Source organism: Pelophylax lessonae (genome assembly GCF_965119305.1).
Source record: "Pelophylax lessonae genome assembly, chromosome: 11".
Lineage (NCBI taxonomy): Eukaryota > Metazoa > Chordata > Amphibia > Anura > Ranidae > Pelophylax > Pelophylax lessonae.
In genome coordinates this window covers 194,318,514-194,344,829 of record NC_138778.1, presented here as the reverse complement: position 1 = coordinate 194,344,829, position 26,316 = coordinate 194,318,514, and the positions used below count along the sequence as shown (strand labels likewise).

General features: G+C 44.7%; 1 protein-coding gene across 2 annotated transcripts in view; it reads left to right on the top strand.

Moving 5' to 3' along the window:
- Positions 1–26,316, top strand: part of LOC309566244 (chloride channel CLIC-like protein 1) — a 478,998-nt gene that overhangs the window by 286,194 nt on the left and 166,488 nt on the right. The gene's annotated exons all lie outside the window — the stretch shown is intronic.

The window sequence follows — 26,316 nt, the reverse complement described above, 5'->3', positions numbered from 1 at the left end:
GTGCATGTTGTTTGCCAAACCCTTGTTTTTTTATTTTTCTTTAAACTTCTTTTAGGTTTGCATGATCTGTTAAATACACTATCAAAAGTGTTATATTTGTGCAATAATTGATAAAATAGGGAGAAAATAAATGAATCCCTAAAGTATATAGTTTAGGAAATAGAATCCTGAGGTGGTTATCAAGACCGCTTGCTGGCGTTCTAAAAGTTTCATATAGTGTGTATCTAAAACTTTTTTGTTTTTGTTTTTTGAATCGAGTGTGGGAAGGTTAGAATCGAACCCCATGTTATTGCTGTATCCCCTGTGGGGATTCATCATATTTGTACTGCAGATCATTGTCTTCAGGACAGAAAGTGAGAGGAAATCCAAAATTCTGACTTGTCACCAGAACAGAAATAAAGGGGAAATCGTTCAAGGTGGACACTTGTCCCACTGACAATTGTCCAGGGCTTGGCATACACCATTAGGTTTCTCTTGTTCAGCCCCTTGGACTGAATAAAAGAGATTAATCAATTGCGCTGTCAATGCTAAACAACATGGATGGAGGAATCTCAACTGCTGGCTATTGTATTCAAGTACCCGCGGGTGACAATTTTCCAATCAGCTTGCAAATATGAGCTGTGAAGGCTCCATTCACACCTGAGCGTATCGTTTTCAGGCATTGTTTTGTTTTTTTTTCAAGCATTTCCTTTGGGCTTTTTTCAGGCGTTTATTCAGGCTTTTTTCAGGGATTTTTTGCAGGTGTTTGGAGGCAGGCATTGACCTCTAAGAAAAACGCTTGTAATCTGCCAAAAACGAAGCTCATGTACTTTTTTGAGCTTCAGGCGTTTTGCTTCAGGTGACAAAACGCTCAGATGTGAACAGGGGCCATTGAAATGAATGGGATTTTACTTGCTGGGCGTTTTGAGACTTCAGAGATGAGCGTTTTACGAGCTGACATACGCTCAGATGTGAACAGGGCCTAAGACCAGTTTAAGATGGTATTTTATTTACTTATGGCCAGTTTAAGATGGGATTTTATTTACTCTGGAGAGAATACCTATTGCTTCTTGATATGTTTAGGGGACAAGAAGTGAAAGTAATTCTCCTCAATGGGGTTCAGAGGCAAAAAAATACCATTTGACCACTCACTGCTCTAAAACTAATCTAAAACTATGAAACAAAATTTTACTTTAGATTTATCGCTTCCATTTTTTTCTACATTTGTGCCAAGAAGATAAAGTTGGCCATAGATGAATAGAGTTTTGAAAGAAAATTCTTAGGAAAAGTCCTAAGAAAATTTGTACAAAAATTCTTAGAACATTTGTATGTCATTCAAAAGATTTTGTTTGCTTTTGCCATTTGATTTTGGAATGAATGAGCTTTACCAGACAAAAAACACATATACTGCTAGAAATTTGTTTGGGAAAATTTTTCATTGTGCCCCATTGAGTTTTCTTGACACCGCGGTGACTTGACCCACTAATGATTAGAAAAACGAACAAACTTTCTTAGAACATCCTTTTCTTAAGAATTTTTGTTTGAAATTCTACCCATCTATGGCCGGCTTAACAAAAAAAAAAAAAAAAAAAAATTACAGTAGTAGCAAGGAAACAGTTGATTGGGCCCAAGGGGAGAAAAAGCTATGCACTTTATAAACAGGGATATTTGTCTTTGACATAATGGTCGTTTCCGTTTCAGCACATATTTCTGTTTTATATCACAGTCAAAGGTCACCAGTCTAAAAAGATCTGTGTTCCCAGCAAATTGCCTTTATTTGTCTTCTCAATTGCAGGTGTCAGTTTGGCTAGTCTACTTTCCATACAAAATTGTGTCATTTATCCAGACACATTCTTGGGAATAATTATGCTTTCTATACCATTATAATGGTGCAGGAAACTGTCAGAAGTGGTTTGCGCCACACTACCTAAGCACATAGACCTGTTTCAGGTCTAACTGCACCAGTCTCTATTTCAGAGCGAAATAGAAACAAGTGCAGGTCAGCCCCTAATTGACAGAGGGAATGCGGCAGTTTTTCATATGGGAAAATTGCCGCAGATTCATTTCAGACCTTGTCGTACGGGATGTGAACCATCAGCAGACCGCACACATCCATCTCTCTGCCTGTGCAGTGACTATACTACCAGTAGGGATGCACCGAAATGAAAATTTTGGGCCGAAACCGAAAATGCAGGATGCCATTGGCCGAAAACCGAAAATGACTTTTTCCCCCAAATAATTTTAAAAATAGATAGAACAGGGGCATACGCCAAAAACAGGCAGCGACGTACACCTGTCACTGCCACCCTGTCACAGTATATGTACTGTGACGGGTTGGCAATAGGTTAATTTAATTACCAGTGGTATTTGTATTATGCAGCATGAGGGGGTTAATGTATTGTCACTGCTGCATTAGTGACCGACCAGTGGCAGTTAATTAACCCCTTTGTGCTGCATTAGTGCAACCAGTATCAGTGTAAATTAACACTGGTTGCACTAATACTGGTTGCACTAATGCAGCACAAAGGGGTTAATTAACTGCCACTGGTCGGTCACTAATGCAGCAGTGACAATACATTAACCCCCTCATGCTGCATAAGTAATACAAATACCAATGGTAAGCTGCCTCAGCTATCACCCCTCCTCCCCCCCCCCCCCGCATCAGCCTCAGCGTCCCTCTCCTACTCACTCAGCTCCTCCGGTCACGGTGTCCATTATTCAAAAGTCCCGCCTCTGGCCGGGCCACCCGCCTCCCGGTGATGTCACTACTACTACGATCTGTGCAATTGTGAATGAACTGACACACCGGGCGGCCGGTAATATCTGTCACTATGTGAGCTTCTCTTCAATTCCCTGACACTCCGGGCGGGGGGGGGGGGGCGGGGCGAGCGGCCGCTAATAGATAGAACTATGTGATCCTTCCCTGTCAGCTCAGCGGGACTGTGACTGTGTGTGAATGAGATCTGATCTGACCTGACACCGGGCGGGGTGGGCGGGGGGAGCGGCCGCTAATAGCTGTAACTATGTGAGCCTTTCACTTCCTTGTCAGGCATGTATCTCCGCTGACAAGGAAGTGAAGCTCTCACATAGTTATAGTTATTAGCGGCCGCTCCCCCCCGCCCGGTGTCAGGTCAGATCAGATCTCATTCACACACAGTCACAGTCCCGCTGAGCTGACAGGAAGGATCACATAGTTCTATCTATTAGCGGCCACTCGCCCCGCCCTCCCGCCTGGTATGTCCCTTCATTAATGCAGAGATCATAGTAGTAGGGACATCATTGAGAGGTGGGCGGCCGGCCAGAGGCGGGACTTTTAAAACCTGCGCTGCGCTGCGCCCTCCTCCTTACTCACGGCGGCCATATTAATTTCGGCACTGTTAACCCATTATCGGCCGAAATGAGATAGGCTCATTTTCGGCCGATAATTTCGGTGGCCGAAATTTCGGTGCATCCCATGGGCGTAACTACAGGGGTTGCAATCGCAACCGGGCCCCATGCTCCAGGGGGCCCATGTGGCTCCCCTGTACACCTGAATAGGAGGGGCGGTGGGGACAGCATGTAGAGAAATCACTGTCCTCCTTTTTCCTTCTCTAGCTGCAGGAGGAAAATGGAGGAGATTGGTTCCTCTGTACGCTGCCCTTTGTACACTTCTCCTATCCAGTATACTTGTGTTCTGGTGTCTCTGGGCCCCTGTGTGCTCCCCTGGTCCCCCCCCCCTTCTGTGCTGCCCCCCCCTTCAGAATTCTTCCTTCCCTCACCGTAATAAAGGACCCCGCAACTAGAGTAAAGGGCGCCAGGGGTCCAGGGGGCCCTTCATGGTTTCTTGCACCGGGGCCCTGAAGGTTCTAGTTACGCCTCTGGTGCATCCCTAACTACCAGAGCTGAGCCTGCAAGGTTAACAGCCCCCATCCTCTCCCCCCGTTCTGTGCAGAGAGATTGGAGCATTCAGCTCCAGCTCTCTGTGCTCCCTGTCACAGACCATGCAGAACAGGGAACTGATTACTCCCAATTAATGGTGCATGCTTGCACCACTCTGTTATTTCCTCATTGGCTTTATAAGGGTTGCTTTGACCCACTTTCCCACCTAAGCATAGCATAAGGCATAAGCAGCATGTATTCCCAATGATTTTAAAGCATTTTGTGAGTGCTTTGCAGGCTTTGGGCTCCTGTTTTGCATGTATAATGTAAAAATAGTAACCGCGCTGATACACAAGAATCAAAGCTGCGCTGTGTGTAACAAATTATAAAAATATGACATATGTTCAACTGATATAAAAATGTGCACACTAATAATAAAACAAAGTGACAAAGCCAAGTAGATATAAATGTGAAATAGTACAATAAAGTGACAAATATATAAATATAAAACTCAGCTGTCAAGGCCAAGTATATAAAATTCTGCTCGCTGATGCAATAAAGTGACCAAGCCAAATAGATAAAAAACACAGTAACATAAGTATTAGGGTAATGAAAGTCCCAAAAGCAGTAGGTGAAAACGGTGTATAGGAAGTGTAAAGTCCTCCACCACAGCAGTAATAATGTGAAATATATTCCTCCGCGGTGCATCCGTTAATATGGCATGCCAATGCGCTTACCAGATATTGGTAATTAAGACACCATTCAACTCAATCTCAGATGAATCCAGATGGAGAAGCCAGTAAGGGTAAAGAATTATCAAGGACCGTCACTGGATAGAGGTTCAACGATATGTCGGACTCAGACCATATATAACATAGGCAGCATCCATCGATGGGTTAACATACAGAGAATACAAAAGCCTACATAGTGAAGTATGTAAAATCAATGCTTTATTAGTATATAAAAAAGGAACTCACATTTAGTAAGGTAAAATAGCGCTATAATCAAAAAAGCCAGCCAGATGCACTGTCGCCCGTCCTTCCGGGTTTTGCGTGGTGACGTCAGCACACCAGTTCTGACGCGTTTCGTCACAGCTGATGGATGCTGCCTATGTTATATATGCAAAAAGAAACAAAAAAAAAGGGCGCACCGACCTAGCGCATTATCCTCAATAATAGGCTTTATTTGTACAACATATAAAATGGCTACTTACAAACAAAGGTGGAAAATAGTCATATCAAGCTCAGTCACTCCAGTGTCAGGAATAGTCCATGTGTTAGTCCATAATCCTGTTAAGATGACGGCTGACACATTTTGAGGCTCAGCCTCTTCCTCAGAGTGGCTCTGCTATCGATATCTTAGTTCGGTAAGGGGCTCAAAAATTGGTGGTGGTTTACTTCCAACTTCTATGCTATCTTCTCTCTGTCACCAAGCATCGGGAAGAGTCTCTCTGTGTGCTGGTCCATGAATATAGCTATATATTATCTCTGGTAAGCAGCTTCACATCTCGTGATGGATACACTTTTCTCTTGATCATATAACCTGGTGCACTCTTAGGGTGTATAAGATACAATTTGTTGTGAGGGTATTATGCTATGGCGTCCTTTCTTTCTTCTATGACTCCATGCCATCCAATCTCGTGAGTTTAACCTGGGACATATTCAATCAAGTTGTTTTGGATGTAATACCCTGCATTTATTAATAATTTATCTGCTAAGCGCACTACCTAAGGGAGTCTGGATTCCTCATTGTGCTGACCCAATTAATTCCACATTATTTTTGGATTTTCTTAGAGACTATTTAATCACTTCACTTATACTTTATTATCAGGACTTGAGAATCAGATTTTCTCTTACGTCCTCCGACAGTCATCACTGTTGGGTATTGACTTCCGCTCCACAGGAGTAGCTAGGCATAAAGACTTAGTCAAAAGAACAAAGGCATTTGCATATACACACCCATGGGGGCTGTCCCATCTTGTCAATACCCCCCTGCAGTGACCACTCCCAACTCAGTTTTAATCTGCCTAGCGTCAGGAGTAGTTAGGCTTCCCTGTGCTGGGGCTACAGTCTCAGCCTATCTAATCTTTTATTTGATTTTCTTTGAAAATGTCAGTTTTTCTTACTTTACTAGCTGTTTATTTTGTCAGCTTTAGTTTTAGTCGACTCTACAGGAAGAAGATGGATTCATGCAGTGCTGGGATTCGGACTGGGGGTGGGTCTCCAGGGCAGAGGGTCAGATGGACCCCCAGCCCGCCATCGAGCGTTCAGCTATGGTTCGCCCTGGCATTATGAACAACCCATCCCTGTTCGCAGCAGGGATGCAGCCGTGAGGTGGCTACCTCACTGGACGCATCTGCGAAGCTGCAGTGCAATGTCCCTGGCTAACGGCATTCCCTGTCAGATGAGGACAGCGGCTTTCCGTTCTGAGAGGCTCCCCACGCCATCTGGTATGGGTAAGTACTTCTGTGTGGGGCCTCTGTCTGGGGTGGCAGTCTGTGTTGCTGTGTGTTCCCCATGTCTGTGCCTGTGTGACTCCCTGATGCGATCCCTGCGGGGATCGCTTGTACATGCGCTGCGGTGCTGTGTGTTTTTGGGGTTCCCCTTCCCTGTGTCACTTCGGTGTTTGTGGAAGTGCAGACTGAGTGTGTGGCGACCGCAGCGGGTGAATCCGCGCGGTCTGCCATTTTTAAGTATGGGCAGGCATGTTTGGCTTCTTTGTGGGCTATCTACATGCTGTTTTTGGTGCCATCCGCTGCCATTTTGCGGTAGCCGAACGATCATTCCGACCGCTGCCATTTTGGCGGAGCCTTCCATGCAATCCTATGGGGCAGCCATTTTCCCTGAGTCATGCAGCCTATACGTTCAGCCTACTCTAGCAGCAAGGACATCGGTGGCTACACTCTGTGGGGCTCTGCAGGTTATTGCTCTCAATATTTTTCTGTATTGTCATTTCTAGCTCAGTTTTGTCTTCTCCTGTTTGGGGGTCTTTGTCACTGTAGATGTAGCGGTGGGCTGCGCACTCCGCATCGATCTTTAAGAGGCAGTACAATTTTTTTTGCACGGTTGTTTGTCATTTGAGCAATGGATTCTCAGGACAGTAAATTCCCCCCAACTCTGGTGGGGGTTCCCAGTTCTCCTGTGGCCCCTCTGAGACCTGATTTGGCCGCCGTAGTGGCGTCCTTGGTGTCAAACATGGAAATGCTGATGGCTGAACGTGCTGCTAAAAAAGAGGCCCAGATTGTCTCTACCCTCTGATTCAGATTGTGATTTGGCTGCTGCTGCTGCGAGCGTGCCCTTTTCAGGGTCTCGCTCATCCTTGGACCCGCTGGGGTCTGAGGGGGAGGCAGAGGTGGAAGGGGTTGATACCTCTTCCCCGGGGTCGCCTGAAGAGCGGGTGACCATGGATGAATTAATTGTTTTCTGTTAAGGAAACACTGCATTTGGAGGATGAGCCCAGTCCTCCGGGCGTTGTGTCCTCATTTGGGACGCACAGGACCCGCAAGGTTTTTCCCTGCCCCGCTGAGTTTCATTACACAGTTAATGAAATATGGCGCACGTTAAAACGTCCATTCCTGGTGCCTAGTCAGTTCAAATTGCTTTATCTCTTTGCTACGGCTACGGAATCACGATGGTGTGTGCCTCCACAGATAGATCACACTGTGGCCGTGTTAAACAAGGCTACATTGGTTCCTTCTGAGGATACCCCGGTTTTCCGGGATCCCACGGACCGGCGGTTGGAGTCTCTTGCCCGCCATTTCTATACGGTGGCGGGCTCGTTGCTCAGACCCATTTTCGCGTCCGTTTTGGTGGCTCAGGCGGTGGCTGATTGGACTAGGGTGCTTAGGAGCAACCTCGTGTCTGATGATGTTCCGCCTGCCCGGCTGGAAATGGTGGATCAAATTCACCAAGGAATCATGTATTTGTGTGATGCGGCCTTAAATGAGGCCCCTTTAGTGGCACGCCTCTCTAGTGTCTCGGTGCTTAACCGGCGACTGATATGGCTGAAGAGCTGGTCGGCTGACCGGTTCTCGCGGGAAACAGTTGCTGATTTTCCCTATGCTGGCTCTCGCCTTTTTGGCGAGGTGTTGGATACCCTGGTGAAAGGCGTCACAGGGGGCAACAGCACTTTGCTGCCCCAGAACCCGAAGAACAAGTCCTTTCGAGGCAAGCAGGTTCTGCGCCTAGATCCACTCAGGGGTCCTTTCGTGCCTTTCGGAACCAATCCAAGGGCAAGCCCTTCAAGGCCCAGTGCAGTCAGAAGAAGCCCTGGGTGGGTAAGCAGAAGTCAGGCCATGCCGGCTCGGCGGGTCAGTCTGCCTCTGCCTGAAGGGGCGCCCTCACCCATTTCTGGGGTGGGGGGACGTTTGCGCGGTTTCCTCCAACCTTGGCTGCTCCATATATCGGACAGGTGGGTTCTGGAAATCGTTCGATCAGGATACAAGATCGAATTCCTTTCCCGGCCGGCGAACGGATTCTTTCCCTCAAATCTTCATTTGCCTCCGGGGCGTCTGCAGGACCTGCACCAAGCGGTGCAGGACCTTCTTGCTCAGGGGGTGATTGTCCCGGTGCCTCATCGGGACAGGTTTCAGGGTTTTTTTTATTCAAATCTGTTCACTGTGCCCAGAAAGGAGGGCAAAGTGTGTCCTATTCTGGACCTGAAAGCGATGAACCGCTTCGTGCGTGTTCGGAAGTTCCGTATGGAGTCTCTCCGTTCGGTGGTGGCCTCCTTGAGTCCAGGAGAATTCCTGGCCTCGATAGATCTAAAAGATGCGTACCTGCACGCCCCCATTTTCGAGGGTCATCAGCAGTACCTTCGATTTGCTATCGCAGAGGACCACTACCAGTTTGGGGCGTTACCTTTCGGTCTCGCTTCGGCACCAAGGGTTTTTTACCAAATTGTTTTGCGCCGGTTCTGGGCCTGCTGAGGGCACAGGGCATTGCGGTATTGGGTTACCTGGACGATCTACTTCTGGGATCACGTGCCAGCCAGGACCTAGTGCACGATCTGTCCACCACGGTACAGACGCTCCAGGAGTTCGATTGGACCATCAACGTTCAGAAATTGATGTTGTCTCCATCGGTTCGTCTTCCCTATCTGGGAATGATTCTGGGCTCAGGCAAAGGTGTTCTTGCGGGAGGACAAGCTCCGGACCTTGCAGGACGAGCTCCCGTCCCTCAGGGACAACCCGTCCTCCTCACTCAGGGCCTGTATGCGGGGCCTGGGGTTGATGGTGTCGGCCTTCGAGGTGATACCCTTTGCTCAGTTTCACACGCGGGCTCTCCAAGCGGAGATCCTGGACAGGTGGGACAGACTGCCTCAGTCCCTGGATCTGAGTGTCTCCGTGAGTCGTCCGACCAGATTGGCTCTTCTGTGGTGGCTCCAGTCCCCGTCGGTGGCGGAAGGCAAGTCCTTCCGTCCGTAGGTGTGGACGGTGATTACCACGGATGCCAGCCTGTTGGGCTGGGGTGGAGTCCTGGGCAACCTGTTTGCCCAGGGTACTTGGTCGGAGGAGGAGTCCTCCCTCCCGATACATGTGCTGGAATTGCGAGCGATAAAACTCTGTCTCTTCCAGTGGTCGGACCGTCTTCGGGGCCGTCCTGTCCGGGTACAGACGGACAATGCTGCCGCGGTGGCTTACATCAACCACCAAGGGGGCACCAGGAGTGCACGGGCGGCCCGGGAGGTGACCGACATTTTGTCTTGGGCCGAGACTCATGTCCCGGCGGTCTCATCAGTTCACTTACAAATGCTGTGTGCGAAGTGGGGATACCCGGACGTGGCTCTGTTCGCGTCTCGGCTAAACCAAAAGGTGGAAAGGTTCGTGGCAAGAACGTGCGATCCGCTGGCGGACGCCTCGGATGCGTTAGTGGCCCCATGGCATCAGTATCGTCTGATGTATGCCTTTCCTCCGATTCAGTTGCTATCCAGGTTCCTCCGCAGGTTAGCCTCGTAACCGCACCTGGTGATTCTGGTGGCGCCGGACTGGCCACGCCGGTCCTGGTACGCCGACGTTGTTCACCTGGCAGTGGCGCCTCCGTGGCGACTGTCTCAGGGTCCGATCTTCCATCCTGCTTTACGGTCGCTGGCTTTAACGGCCTGGCTGTTGAGACCCAGGTCCTGAGGGACAGGGGTCTCTCTTCTGAAGTCATTCCTACCCTTGTCAAGGCTAGGAAAACCTAAGATCTATTACCGTACTTGGAAGACTTATTTCCCCTGGTGTGAGTCCAGGGGGTTCTCCCCTCGCTCGTACTCGGTGTCAAGAGTGTTGGCTTTCCTCCAGTCTGGGGTGGACCAGCGCCTGGCGCTGGCCACGATCAAGGGCCAGGTGTCCGCACTGGCTATTCTTTTCCAACGCCCTGTGGCGTCTCATTCTCTGGTTCGCACCTTCACTCAAGGTGTGCAACATTTGGCTCCTCCAAGGAAGGAGCCCTTACCTCCATGGGACTTGAACTTGGTTCTGTCCGTGTTACAGCGTGCTCCCTTTGAAAACATTCGGGATATATCGTTGTCTCTGCTGTCTAAGAAGGTTGCCTTTCTGGTGGTGATCACTTCGGCTCGCAGGGTGTCGGAACTGGCGTTATCTTGCCGTTCTCCATACTTAGTGATTCACCGGGATAAGGTGGTCTTGCGTCCGCATCCCTCCTTTCTTCCTAAGGTGGTCTCTGAGTTCCACATTAATGAGGACAGTGTCCTGCCTTCGCTTTGTACAAAGCCTAAGCATCCTAAGAAGGTTGCTCTGCACTCCTTGGATGTTGTCAGGGCGATCAGGGTTTACCTGTCGTCTGCGGAATCCTTTTGGAAGATGGATTCCCTCTTTGTCCTTCCTGAGTGACCTCGGAAGGGCATGGCTGCATCTACAGCGACTATTGCCAAATGGATCAGACAGACCATTGAACAGGCTTACTCCTTGAAGGAACGGGTTCCTCCCTTCCCTGTTAAGGCGCACTCTGCCAGATCTGTGAGTGCGTCCTGGGCCTATTGGCATTGGGCCTCGGTGGCCCAGGTGTGCAAGGCTGCGACTTGGTCGTCGGTGCACACTTTTTCCAAGTTCTACAAAGTAGATGTTCTGACATCAGCTGATGCTTCCTTTGGCCGCAAGGTTCTCAGTGCGGCTGTGCCATGAAGGACCCTTATTTTTTTTGTGGGTCCCTGGCTGTTGGTATTTGCTTTCCTGGGCTGTTGCTCCTGTTGAGCATTGTTTTCTTTTGCCCAGCAGGTTCTCTTACTGTCATGTAAGGTTCCTTTCTCTGATGTGGGTACTGCATTGCCTTTTTCTACGGTTGCGTCTCCCACCCTCATGTCTATACTGCTTTGGGACATCCCAACAGTGATGACTTAGAGGCGGCGGCGACTGTTGGAGGACGTAAGAGAAAATTGAATTTTTGTAAAATCTTACCTGTAAAATTCCTTTCTCTGAGTCCTCCGACAGTCGCCGCCCCCGCCCCTCTTTTGTGGTTCTTATTACCTACTGCTATGCTACCAAACTGAGTTGGGAGTGGTCACTGCAGGGGGGTATTGACCAGATGGGACAGCCCCCATGGGTGTGTATATTCAAATGCCTTTGTTCTTTTGACTAAGGCAGGCCATAGACGATTCGAATTACGTACGATTTATCGTTCGATAAACGAAAGCGGCACTTGTGCACATCATCGAGTGTACCATCAATGTGAGCCGAAAATCGTACGACAAAACACTATTTTTTGTGCCTTTTAACCACATCTCTACCGGACACACTCCCTACTGTTCTGTGTTTTGTTAGGCGAAATCATACAACTCCCCCACTAATGATAAGAAATTCGGCCGATTTTCGCAAAAAAACCCAACATGTTGGATATGTGAATTTTTGCTGTCGTACGAAAATCGAACGTTTTACATACCACACTAATGATACGAAAATCGTTCGATAACACTGCCATTTACGATTTTCGAACGAAATTCGAATCGTCTATGGCCTGCCTAAGTCTTTATGCCTAGCTACTCCTGCGGAGCGGAAGTCAATACCCAACAGTGATGACTTAGAGGCGGCGGCGACTGTCGGAGGACTCAGAGAAAGGAATTTTACAGGTAAGATTTTACAAAAATTCAGTTTTTAATATTTTTTTGGACATTTATTTGTTCTTCAATCACTAAGCGCGACTTAATATATACACAGTTTTTAAGGGTGTGGTCACACTTGAAGTTGCTGCTTGATCATCACTATTCCTCTTTAGCGCGGTTATTCTTCCTTTATTTAGATGCTGCAAATGGCACTTTAAATCTCTCGGGTATGAATAGGATCTAAAAGGAAAATGAGGTCTTCAGGTTTTTATGCTTTTTTTTTTTTGAGAGTTCTGACCAATAACTAAAGGGAAGCTCCCAATGCCTATTTCACTTCCTTTGTCAAGTAATATTCTCCCCGATCCCCTACCTAGTGTTCTACTCACCCATCCTTGTTCCAGTGAGATATTGACAATGAGACTAAACAGCCTTATTTTCATCTGAGCTGAGCCCACCTATGTTCTGTGTACTGTTCATTCAATCCTATGAAGTTTGTATTTCACCAGAGCAGGAAACAAAAACGTAATTCAATGAAATAATAAAGAGAGAGTGCTCAGTGCATCCGTGGGCCCAGCTCAGAATATTTCAACAAGTAAATGTATAGTGTTGTAATTGATATCATGTTGGATTGTAAGCAGGAGCACACAGGATTTCTTTTAATACATTCTATATTTTAAGGTATTTCAGTACATAAACAAAAGGGGGAAGACAGCAATGTGCATCAAGTCTTAGTCAAGAACAAAGACTCAGAAGGGATCTTGATGTAGTCCAGTGTACTTAGGAAATAAGAGAAGCTTTAATATAGCATAAACAAACTGCAAACAGCAATAGTTGATGTGTAAAGACATCCAGGTTTGTAATGGTTGATCCAATGGTTGAGGCACAGGGTTGTCATCTGAGGATTCTTGGTCAAGTCATCTCATTATTGCTAGTTGTTTCTGTGGTCTATGCTGGGTAGAGAACTGGTGAGACCCTTCTGATGTTTAGTGCAATTTATTCTGTTGAACCGTTGTTGAACTGGGTGGATGAGACTGTTTCCAAAGGCTGTTTCTCCTTGATAAAGTCACGTGGACGAAACTAGTCGGGGCAGGGCCTGGTGACGTCAGCCTGCTCTCAGAGGAAGATTGCACCCTGTTCGGTGGTTGCCAGTACTACATCCAAGCAATCCTGAGGCCTCATGCACACTGGACATTATCAAAACGCCAGTAGAAAGCTGTTTTTCAGCTTTTTTGCAGTAGCGTTTTTTAGCTTTTTTAAGCTGTAGCGTTTTCTAGCAAAACTATACTCCCACAAAAGTTTATGGCTCAAAAAATGTAGATAAAATGCAGAATAGCCACAGTTTTCAAAGTTTGTTGGCGTTTTTCAGTGTTTTTTTGCGGTTTCAGTGTTTTTTGGCGTTTTTCAGCGTTTTTAGGCTTTTATCAGTGTTAGAGCGTTTTTACAGCTGAAAAACGCCTCTTAAAGCCCTGGGTTATAGTTGTTTTTCCTTTCACAGAACACCCCTGCCAAAAAACTGCTGATAACAGCCTATGTGTGCATAAACACATAGGATAACATGCTAGGGAGGTTACTGGCTGTAGAAAAAAAAATGTCTGACTCCAAAAACACCCACTGTAAAAACTTTATGGGGGCTGCCCCCCCCCTCCCTTTTTTGCTACGCATGCTATCTGAGTGCACCAGAGCTAGTGCACAGAAAAATGTGAGTTACCATTCCTTATGGCTTTTAATAAAGTGGTTTTAAACGGTTCAGCACTATGTCAGTTTTCTGATTTCTTTATGAGTACTACCGATAAGGATTATTGCAGGATACAGAGGATTTACTTATCATTAAGGATCCAACCACCCACCAGAGGTTTATTTAGCCTGTTAAAGGGGAAGACTCATATTGATCTGTGGAAGGTCAGTAAGGGAGATGAGCGCATAGTTTGGAAGTTGGCGAGCACTGGAAATTGCTGTGAACCTTTTATGGGAACCATGGACTATCCTCTTGACTATTTTGGTTTAAAGCTTACTTTATATCACTGGAAACGCTAATCACTGGTTTAGAGCCGGTTCACACTGGGGCGACTTGTCAGGCGACCTGGTCACCTGACAAGTCGCTGTGGGTCGCCTGCCATAGATTAGCACAGGACCCGTTCTAATAGGAGCGACACAAGTCGCTCCGACTTAGAAAAGGGGTCCTGTACTACTTTGGGGCGACCTGTATTGACTTCAATGATATGAAGTCCGTGCATGCCGCTCCGAGGTCGCGGTGCGAGCTGCGCACCGCGACTTCACAGGTCGCCCCGGCAAGTCGGGTCGCGCCTATGTGAACCGGCTCTTAGGCATCACATTGGTGTTTTATTTAAAGTGTCTTTTGTTGTTTATTATTTATGTATTCCACACAGTGTTTCTAATGATGTATAGGACCTCACATGCAGTGTGCTCTTAGTGTGTTGTATTATACATTATCAGTGTGTTTTTCTATGCAGTACTAGTGGAGCACTGTACCACTTATATAATTTTTATCACTGCTTACAATAAATTAGAACACTAGCAGGGATTCAGCAGCAGACCCATACACATATATTCACTTTAGATTTTCTCTTTATCTTTTATCTCTTTCTGGTTCAATTTTTAAATTTCTTTTACTCAATCCATTTGTGTGCACATAGTAGAGCAGGGGATCAGGCACTTCTTCACTTGTTTGCAAAGGGCAGAGATACAGGCACAGGCGGCACTCACTAGATGGATGATAACCGATCTCTTGTAAATTTTTAAAATAATTTGTGATGCAATAAAACTAAGACAGGGTCTGTTGAAAATGTATACTATATTGTCAAGAGTATTGGGCTGCCTGCCTACATTTACACGCACATGAACTTTAATGGCATCCCAGTCTTAGTCCATAGGGTTCAATATAGAGTTGGCCCACCCTTTGCCACTTATAAGAGCTTCAACTCTTCTGGGAAGGCTGTCCACAAGGTTTAGGAGTGTGTCTATGGGAATGTTTCACCATTCTTCCAGAAGCGCATTTGTGAGGTCAGGCACTGATGTTGGACAGGAAGGCCTGGCTCACAGTCTCCTTTCTAAATTAATTAATCCCAAAAGTGTTTTATCGGGTTGAGGTCAGGACTCTGTGCAGACCAGTCAAGTTCCTTTACCCCAAAACTCACTCATCCATGTCTTATGGACCTTGCTTTGTGCACTGGTCAAAATCACTTGGCGGAGAGGGGGGGGGGGGGGGGGTTATTGTGTGGGGTTTTTTTTTTAAGGGGTTAGGCTTGGTACCTTAGTTCCAATGAAGGGAACTCTAAAGGCGTCAGCATACCAAAACATTTTGGACAATTTCATGCTCCTAACATTTTCGGAACAGTGTGGGGATGGCCCCTTCCTGTTCCAACATGACCGCACCAGTGCACTAAGCAAGGTCCATAAAGACATGGATGAGTGAGTTTGGGGTGGGGGAACTTGACTGGCCTGCACAGAATTCTGACCTCAACCTGACTGAACACCTTTGGGATAAATTAGAGCAGAGACTCTGAGCCAGGCCTTCTCGTTCAACATCAGTGCCTGACCTCACAAATGCACTTCTGGAAGAATGGTCCAACATTCCCATAGACACACTCCTAAACCTTGTGGACAGCCTTCCCAGAAGAGTTGAAGCTGTTATAGCTGCAGAGGGTGGGCCAACTCCATATTGAACCCCTCAGACTAAGACTGGGATGCCATTAAATTTCATGTGCGTGTAAAGGCAGGCGTCCCAATACTTTTGACAATATAGTGTAAGACAATGAATTTCTCAACAGGGGTTTGGACTTGATAGTCCTAGGGCAAGACCAGAAGGCATGTAGCATATCTGCGGAATAGGAGACAAATCACCAGGAGTTTGGATAATGAGCGTTGGGGGGTTCTATACCAAAGTGTTACTTGCTTGTATTTGGATTCCTGGTATTTGTTGCTAGTTGAAGATTTCAGAGAAAAGGTAAGAAGTTTGTATACCTCCTCTAAGGTAAGGAGTAACACGGGATCTCATACCCATCTCTCAAGGAAGGGAAGTAAGGAACCATAGTTTGAGAGTAACAATTTGTAGCATAGGGAGAGGATGTTGTTGGTGGGTCTGAAATTTTAAACACTCCTGTTCAGGCGTTGTCAATCAATAGATGCAACCATCTGGCAACCAAACAGTGTCAGTTAATAGATTTACCATCTACCTAGGAAAGAAAGTGTCATAATGGCTTCTCACCTCCAATGTTCCAAGGGTGCGAGGTCGGGGATCTAAAGCTATGTCTGTGAGTTACAGACAAACTGAGCGGGGCGAAGGCAATAGGACTAAATAGAGGCACCATGGAAAGACTGTGAGGGGTACTGAGGATGTGGCCTGTTCCACAGATCCTTACACAGTAAATATTTAGTAGCTCAATCACTACTACTAAACCGTTATCAATTGCTATTCAGATGCAACAAATATCTCCCTATGGTGTAAGCTACACAAGTAGCATGTATTAATGATCAATTCCACATATTCACATAATACTTTCAATGTGTGTGGTTAATCGCTGTGTAGCTCACACCATAGAGGACTTTTTGTTCCATCTCATATAGCAGTTTCCAAACCACCTTCTGCAATTTTCTACAAGTCTAAATGTTTAGTGGAACTTGGGAAAATTAGTTTCAAGACTGATTATAAGAATGTAGATGTAAGGTAAGTTATATGGGGTTTTCTTTGAGGAGTACAAAATTAGGCTCTCTTCTGCATAGAAACCAATCCGCTTCCAAGTTTTATTGCCATAGCATAATTGAACAAGCTGATTGGCTACCATGCACACACAGCTTCACCAGATTCTGAGTGCACCAGTTTTAGTACATCTACCCCTATGTGGCAAGTGACATACAGTATACTGTTTGGAATGCTCATGTAAAGGGAAAGGATGCTCAATTTTCTGCAAAACTCCTTTATAAATAAGCCCTTGTGTTTGTCATTGGCATATCTCTGTTTATGGAATATCCTTTTTCTCCTGTGTGATATTCTGTTTTTTGTCTTTTTATATATTTGTTTTGTTTAGTAGTAAATCCATTTTTTTAATACCAGGCATACTTCCCCCCCTGTGTTCCCATGAAACCTCTGTTTAAATATTGATGAAAGATCGAATAGTGATAGTGCACTGTGCAGGAAATACAATGTGAGGGAATAATTCTGCCAGCAACTCTGTATTTAGCCTGGATTTAGCAGAGTAAATATAGACCCTTCTGTGTGAGTCATAATTACACTGATAATTACATTTAGTAACACGTTTGCACAGTATCTGATATCTGTCCTAGGTTGTGGGAAACTGTTGTTTTTTGAGTAACCTTCTCAGGTTCCCGACGCAAATCCCACCTGTAAAGCTATCAAAGGACGGATGAAAGCCACTGACCAAAAGCAGCTTATTGGAAATTTATGTAACTTTGGGTACGTTTACTTTCAGTAGTCCTTTCCCATCAGATCCATCACACTTGTGCAGCAACTTCAACAACGCAACCAGGGTCTTATTTACTGTCACAGCCTTTGAATTCTGTGTACCCAGCTAATGGAATGAAAAAAACCCTTAGTCATCTTAGGTATTGGCAGTTATTTCAATATTAATATATAGTGCCTTGAAAAAGTATTCATACCCCTTTAATTTTTCAACTTTTTCTCATGTCTAAAACAAAAAACGTAAATGTATTTTATTGGGATTTTATGTGATAGACCAACACAAAGTGGCACATGATTGTGAAGTGGAAGGAAAATGATAAATGGTTTTCAAAAATGTTTTAGAAATAAAAATGTGAAAAGTGCGGCGTGCATTTGTATTCAGCCCCCCTGAGCCAATACTTTGTAGAACCACCTTTCGCAGCAATTAAAGCTGCAAGTCTTTTTGGGGATGTCTCTGCCAGCTTTGCACATCTAGAGAGTGACATTTTTGCCCATTCTTCTTTGAAAAATAGCTGGAGATTGGATGGAGAGCGTCTGTGAAGAGCAATTTTTAAGCCTTGGCAAAGATTCTCAATTTGGGTTGTTCCTTGGCCTTCATGATGTTGTTTGTTCACTAAGGTTCTCTAACACACCTCTGACGGCTTCACAGAACAGCTGTATTTTTAATGAGATTAAATTACAACCAGGTGGACTCTATTTACTAATTAGATGACTTTTGAAGACAATTGGTTCCACTTGATTTTAGCTAGGGATATCAGAGTAAGGCTCCTTTCACACTATCCGTCCGTCGGACGGATTCCGTTTTTCTCAGCGGGGAATCGAGCCGCTGAGCAGGAGGATGACAGCTGTTCTCCGCGCTGTGTGCGGAGACACAGCTGTCAGTTCCCCATGCATCTCTATGGGGGAAATTGGATGGGAACGGACCGTCGGTCCGTTCTCATCCGATCCGATCCGCTGGAAAGATGGAAAATAGGGTTCCCATCCGTCCAGATTTGACGGATCGGATCGGGTGTCAGTGGACATGTTTCCGCTGACATCCGATGCCCCATAGGAATGCATGGGGGGACCGTTCAGATCCGCCAAAAAAATGGACAGGCGGATCTGAACGGTCCGCCTGTGTGAAAGGGGCCTTAAGGGGCCCGGGTGCTGAATACAAATGCACGCCACACTTTTCAGATATTTATTTGTAAAAAATGTATTCATCATTTTCCTTCCACTTTACAATTATGTGCCACAGTGTGTTGGTCTATCACATGAAATCCCAATAAAATACATCTACAACATGACAAAATGTAGAAAATTTCAAGAGGTATAAATACTTTTTCAAGGCACTGTACCTAATGCAGGTTTTTTAACCACTTCTGGACCGGAAGGTTTTGCTCCCTTAATAACCAGGCCGTTTTTTGCAATTTGCCACTGCTTCACTTTAACTGGTAATTTCACAGTCATGCAGTGCTGTACCCAAACTAAATTTATGTCCTTTCTTTTTGCAATATTAACTAAAAAAGACCGAAAACTGTGAGAAAAAAATCACATTTTCTACTTTTTCTCATAAAAAAAAAATATCCAATAAACTCAATTTTTGTCATACATTTTGTACATATATTTAGCTGCATGTCTTTGATAAAAAAAAATAAGGCTTTTAAAAGCATGCTTTAAAATTGGGCACGCCTGTGCAGAGGCAACAAGCTACATACATTTTTAAAAGCCTTTACAGGTTACCACTTTAGATTTACAGAGGATGTCTACTGCAAGAATTACTGCCCTCAGTTGACGTTCATAGTGGTACCTCACATGCATGGTGCAATTGCTGTTTACATGACACGAGACCGATGCTTGCATTTGCCTTTGTGCGCAAACACGAGGGGACAGGGGTGCTTAAATTTTATTTATTTATTTTTTATTATTATTATTTATTTAGCTTTTTTATGTTATTTTGACACCTTCCCTTTCATTTTTTAAAATGTTTTTATCATGTGTATTGTTCTCACAGGGAATTTAGATATCCCTTATGATAGCAATAAGTAGTGACAGGTACTCCTTTTTTTAAAAAAAATTGGGGTCTATTAGACTTTAGATCTCTCCTCTGCTCTTAAAGTATCTGATCACACCAAGATTGGTGTGATCAGATGCTTTCCCAATTTCCCAATGGAATATCTAGGGTCACCCTGAGGACAACAGAGTTCAAATGTCATTGAAGTGCATGAACCGTAAGATTTATTCATATCTAGTCCTGCCCATGAATTGTGTCAGTGGATCAATATGACCGGAGCTTACTCTTTTTAGTAATGCCCATGAGGAGGGATAGGCCAAGAAAGATTTAAAATTTGGAAACAGTGATAAGTTTCCATGCAAATTTTCTGACAAGGGTCAAATTTGGATTTGCAGTGATGAATTGATCGGCATATAAATTGCTTTGGTCCACAATAGACCTGTAAAGATCTTCCGTGAAAAACGGCTCATAAAAAACGGGAAGTAAAATTGTCTGTTTCCACCTGAATTTCGGGTTGGCCAGTGAATGAGGGAAGTACTGGCACTGCAGAAATGGTGGGCTCCCAATCAGGATTTGCAAGCACATCAGAAAGGACACTCTACGGTCCTGTCTTCGAATTCTTGGTGGCTGCGGGACACTACTTGTGCTAGCCATCGTACCAGCTTGAAATGCACTTATGGGACTCGCCACGTCATCAAGTGTTACTGCAGTGCTGGTTTGACTATGACCACGATGTACTAGGCCGCTGGTGCTTGCTATTTCACCAGAATGTTGAGCAGCACTAGTACCGACACTCTGCTGCATACGAGAACCCTTCAATTGCGCACCTCAGCAACACAAGAACGGGGTCAGGTACGCCTGACCTTAGCAGGAACCACTACTCCATTGTCAGAGATATCTGTTAGGTTGCCGCTGCCCTCTACAGGTTTGAATACTGAGCCTTATTTTGACAGTAAGTCTTCCCCATCGCTATCATCTGTCATGCTCAGCATCATGTAGGCCTCTTCACTAGTGTATCTCTGTTTGGACATTTTGGCCAATAGATTTAAAGGTACCTAGTGTGACTCACAGGTAAAAAAGCACCTGGTTGTCAAGGACTGTTTGAACCACTACCAAAAAATGTAACTGCTAGTGCTAGCAAAGATCAGGCCTGACTCTGCTAACGCTGCGGTTTAGTGTACTGTGTATTAGAAGTGACACTAATCTGTTGATACTGCACTTCTTGGGGGATGGGCAGAGGGGCTACACGCAGATGCTGGCAGGTGTCAGGACTGATCCTGCTAACTCTGGGTTTTGGGAACACTATACTAAATTATTGGTTACGCTAGTATAGTTCTGATCAGATCAAAGATATTGATCCGTTCAGACACTATAATAGTGATGGAAGTGTTTAGTGTGTGTTTGGGTGTCACTGGCAATCAAAGGGTTAAAATGTATTACTAAATATGCGGCGGGAAACATTTTTTTTTTTTTGGGGGGGGGGGGGGTGGATGGCGGGTACCCTAAACCTACCTGGGACAGAAACTAACTACTACTACCCACTAACTGTCTCTCACACTAACTGAAGTCACAAGTGACACTAATACAGTGATCGGTAAATTATCAGTATACTGTATATATTGTACACTGTGGCAGGGAGTGAAAAGGTAAACTGAGGGGTGATCAGGGGGTAAATGTCGGCCTATGTGTACTGGTGTCAGTGTAGTGCTTGTGTAGTCACTGTCTGATGCTTTCTCCTCTCACGCTGGAACCAAAAAGGACTCCAGCTGAGGAGATTGCATAATTTCCTGTGCCTGTGTTTGTGTTACACAGGCACAGGACGTTCTGCAATTGGTCAGAAAAATCATTGGCCTGGACCTGATTACTGATCGGTTCTGAAATGAATCCGCATATTGCGGGGACGGCGCCCGCCCTCTAGCCTCGTGTGCGACCGACGTACAGTTACGTCGGTTCGCGCAGCCGAGCCACCTTGCCGCAGTAAGGGCAGATGATTTATGTACCATTTACTTCCAGGATTCCATCTGCCCTTGGCTCAGGCATGAAAGCAAGAGGGTGTTATTACATTATTTTGGCTGAGGCCTGGAAACCTAACTGAAGAAATGTAAAAAAAATAAAAAAACTTGCTTTAAGTAAATTATATAAAACCTCAATTGCAAAAAAAAATGTGGACCCTATGTAAAATATACATAAAATCAGAGTGCAAATCTCATAAACCCAAATTTTATTCACTATAGAAAATAGAAAACATATTAAACTGAAAAAATGTACCATTTTAACCACTTGCCGACTGCCGCACGACTATTTACGTCGGCAGTCAGCCCCTCACAGGCAGAGCGACGTAGGGCTACGTCGCTAGCCTGTAAGGGTTTTGGGAGCGAGCGCGCGCCGCTGGATGCGCGCTCCTGCTCCCGCTCAGTCACGGACCCCCCCCCCGCGCGCGTATGCCCGGCGGACCCGATGACTCGCGATCGTCCGTGACAGCAGGGGAAAGGCAGGCGGCTAGTGTAACCAAAGCCACCTGTCAGTTCTCCCTGTGTAAGAATGGTGATCAAAGGGTTCTACTATGTAGGACCGTTGATCACTGTTCTTACACATCAAGCCACAGCCAATCACAGTTAGAAACACGCCCCTAGGACACACTTAACCCCTCCCTCTCCAATACAGTTAACTCCTTCACTGCCAGTGTCATTTTTACAGTAACAGTGCATATGTATAGCACTGATTACTGTAGTAATGTCACTGGTAACCCCAAAAGTGTCAAAAATGTCAGTCAAGGGTCCGATCTGTCCGCCCCAATGTCGCAGTCCCGCAAAAAAAATCGCAGATCGGCGCCATTACTCGTTAAAAAAAAAAACACCAAAAATGACAAAAATCTTTCCCTTTGTTAGTAAACGCAATAACTTTTGCGCAAACCAATCAAAATACGCTTTTTGCAATTTTTTTTTTGTACCAAACATATGGTAAAAAAAAAATTGGCCTAAAATGTTAAAAAATTTTGATTTTTACATTTTTTTTGGGAATTTCATATAAAAAAAATGTGAAAAATATTGTTATTTTTGCAAAATTGAGGCTCTTTTTTTGTTTATAGAGCATGATCAAAAAATCGCACAGGTGATCAAATACCACCAAAAGAAAGCTCTGTTTGTGTGGAAAAAAAGGACGCCAAATTCGTTTAGGACCGCGCAATTGTCCGTTAAAATCACGCAGTGACGAATTGCAAAATAGGCCCTGGTCAGGAAGGGGGTAAAATCTTCCGGGGCTTAAGTGGTTAAGAAAAAAATAAGGTCATTTTGAAATTGATAGCAGCAACACATTTTAAGAGTTGGGAAAGGGCAACAAAAATTTGGAATAGCAAGTGGTACTACCAAGAAAGAGCTGGAAGTACATTTCCAACTAGTTGGGCCAATTGGCAACAGGTCAGTAAAATGATTGGGTATAAAAAGAGCATCTTAGAGAATGAGAGTGTCTCAGAAATACAGATGGGTAGAGGTTCACAAATCTGAGAAGTGCTGTTGAACGATTTTAGAATAATGTTACTAAATGTAAGATTGCAAAGACTTTAAATACACCATAATCTACAGTATATAATATCATCAAAAGGTGATTGAATCTGGAGAAATCTCTGTGCGCAAGGGATAAGGACAAAACACAGTATTGGATGCCCTTTGTCTTCTGAGTCTCAGACGGCATTGAAATAAAAACAGGCATTATTCTGTGATGAATATCACTGCATGAGCTTAAGAATACTTCCAAAAATCACTGTCTGTGAACACAGTTTGCCGTGCCATTCAAAGGTGCAAGTTAAAGCTCTATCATGCAAAGAAGGCAGCATATATGAATATGATATAAAAAACTGCTGTCTTCTCTGGACCAGAGCTCATTTATAATGGTCTGTTGCAAAGGGGAAAACTGTTTTGTGGTCAGATGAATCAAAATTTGACATTCTTTTTGGCAACCGGGTGCTGCGTCCTCCAGACTCAAGAGGAGAGGAACCTACTAGCTTGTTATCAGCGCTCCTTTCAAAAGCCTGTATCTGTGATGGTATGTGGGTGCATTGGTGCGTTTGAAATTCACAGCTTGCACATCTGGAAAGGCATCATCAGAGCTGAAAGATATATCCTGGTTTTAGAGCAGCATATGCTCCAAACTAGATGACATTTATTCAGGGAAGGCCTTGTATATTTCAGCAGGACAATGCTAAACTTCATACTGCATCAACAACAACTGCATGGCTTTGTAGTAGAAGAGTCTGGGTGCTTAACTGGCCTATCTTCAGTCCAGACCTTTCATCATTTGAAAATGTTTGGCAATTCTCGAAACGAAAAATATGACAAAGAAGACCCAGAACTGTTGAGTATAAGAATCCTATATCAGGCAAGAATGGGACAACGTTCTGCTCCCGAAACTTCAGCAGCTGGTCTCCTCTGTTCCCAGACAGAGTGTTGTTAACCACTTGCTGACCGCCGCAAGTACATATACAGCCCCGTGCAGGCAAAGTGACGTACCGGTACGTCACTCGCCTGCGAGCCAATAGGGGGGCGCGTTTCCGCTCGTTCACGGGCATTCCCGCGCAGTGACCGACGGCTCCGATGTTCGTCGGTCACTCGCGATCTCCCGCTAGAGAGGGAGAAAGGCAGGCGGCTAATGTAAACAAAGCCGCCTGTCATTCTCCCTGATGTAACAGCAGAGATCATACGATCCTGCTATGTAGGATCGTATGTCTCTGTGGTTACATCAAAAGCCACGCCCCTTTACAGTTAGAAGCACGCCCCTAGGCACACACTTAACCCCTTGCTCTCTAATAAAGTTAACCCCTTCCCTGCCAGTGTAATTTTTACAGTAACAGTGCATATGTATAGCACTGATTACTGTAGTAATGTCACTGGTACCCCCATAAGTGTAAAAAATGTCAGTCAAGGGTCCGATCTGTCTGCCGCAATGTCGCAGTCCCGCAAAAAAAAATCGCAGATCGCTGCCATTACTCGTTAAAAAAAAAAAAATAATAAAAATGACAAAAATCTTTCCCTTAGTAAACGCAATAACTTTTGTGCAAACCAATCAAAATATGCTTATTGCAATTTTTTTTTTTTTTTTGCACATCCTCAGTTTGTGTGTATTGCTAGAGAGTTTTTTTTTCCTTGGGAGAGTGCATGTGATCAGCGCAGGGCCAATCAGCACTGTCCAGACAGAGGATCAGGGGAGAATGAAAACTCCTACAAGCTTTACTAGGAACTAATACAAGACACAAGGCTGCTATATACTGCTGATCAGAAAATATATTTATCCATTTATATTTACTAAAATAATTGCATTTCCATGTTCTGTATACTGTGGGAGACCAGATATAGTGAATGCAGGTTCTGGGTTTAGTAACACTTTAATGAAATCTACAGGATGGAGCAGTTTTGGCCAGTGTCTTAAAAGTGATGGTCACTGAAGTTAAACTCTCTGTATGATGTTACCAGATTGTCAAATGATCCCAGTAGGGATCAGGAGATTGGTTGGCCAGATCCATTTCTATAGCTGGATGCCAAGATAGATGGTACCTGGACGCACCTACCATGAAAACGAATATTCAGAGGGGGTTGCCTGTAATTCAGCCTTTCACTGATGGATCCTGTGCATAAAGAATTCTGCGCTGGTTTCATGCTGACCAAGGTGTTTCTAGTAAGGTGTTATACAGGTCTAGGGATGTGGACCCCGAAAGAATGGGGGACCAAGTTTCTGAGGGTCCAAGTTTACATGGTCTGCCGTGATGGGTAAAGATTGGATCCTGCAGCATGGGATGGTGAGTATCTGTGGGACCACTTTAAGCATTAGCTACAGCTCTCCATAGTGTCACCACATACGATACATAAACACATAACTAAAATAAATTGGCGCTAAATTCAAAGTGAACTCAATAAAAAATCTTAAATTATATAACACATGGACACAGTATAAAGTGCAAATTAATAAACAAAATACAAACAAAGGTATTGTGCAGAAGGACCAAAAATGCAAAATGGTCCATAAAGTGCTAGTGTCCAACAATACGTGATTATGTAAATAAATACATTACATAATATGCCAAAAACATAAAGTGCTAATGTGAAGATATATGTGAAATAATGATTTCACTATATCAATATTGTAACATAATGATGACCCAAAAATATATATATTTTAGTCCATAGTGCTGACGTGAAGATACATGATATAAGTAAATAAAAATTATTATTGTATTTAAAAGTTCATAATAAATGTTCATGTGCAAAAAAGTGCAAACAGCAGCAAACAATGGTGGTCCAAATAAGGTGATGTGCACTCAATTCCAAAAGTGTCACCGATGTGGACAACCTTCGCAGTGAATCCGACACTGAGTGCAATGGCCGCTCACCTCTACAATAGTTGTAATAAGCATGGTATAGAGACACTATCTCTTATATGCCTCCAACCAGGGTAGCAGGAAAGCTGATGGATGGTGATTCCTATTTGTCAAAGGGTCAGCTTGTCTCTCTTCCTCATAAAGATATAACAAGAAGGGGCCTCATGGTGTAGTACATCAAAACATTTATTGAAAAAAACATAAATGACTTACATTTAAAACAAAGTACTCCTTCCCTGCAATCGCGGTATAGACAGAATGTAAACTTCCAGTCATGGCCGCAGACCGGAAGTGACATCACCCGGCTCCTCCCGACGCGTTGCGTCACTCTCACACGTGACTTTCTCAAGGGTATCAGAGTATCTCCATAGTGTGTGTCCTCTATTAACCTCTAGGGGCAGTGGTGCTGTGTTCCCTGTGTAATTTGCATCTATGGACAGGTTTTGTCCTGGTATGGTAGTAAGGAGAGAAATAGATTTCTAAGCTATAGATATGGCATTTTGTTTTTTGTTTTTTTTACTTGTTTTGTGTCCCGGTCACCCTACTTTTTTCTGTTTAATTTCAGGCACACCAGTGTGTGGCCGGGTGTGCGTGCCCACAGCGATCGAAAATATGGTATGGGGCGGAGCTAGCAGCCATCTT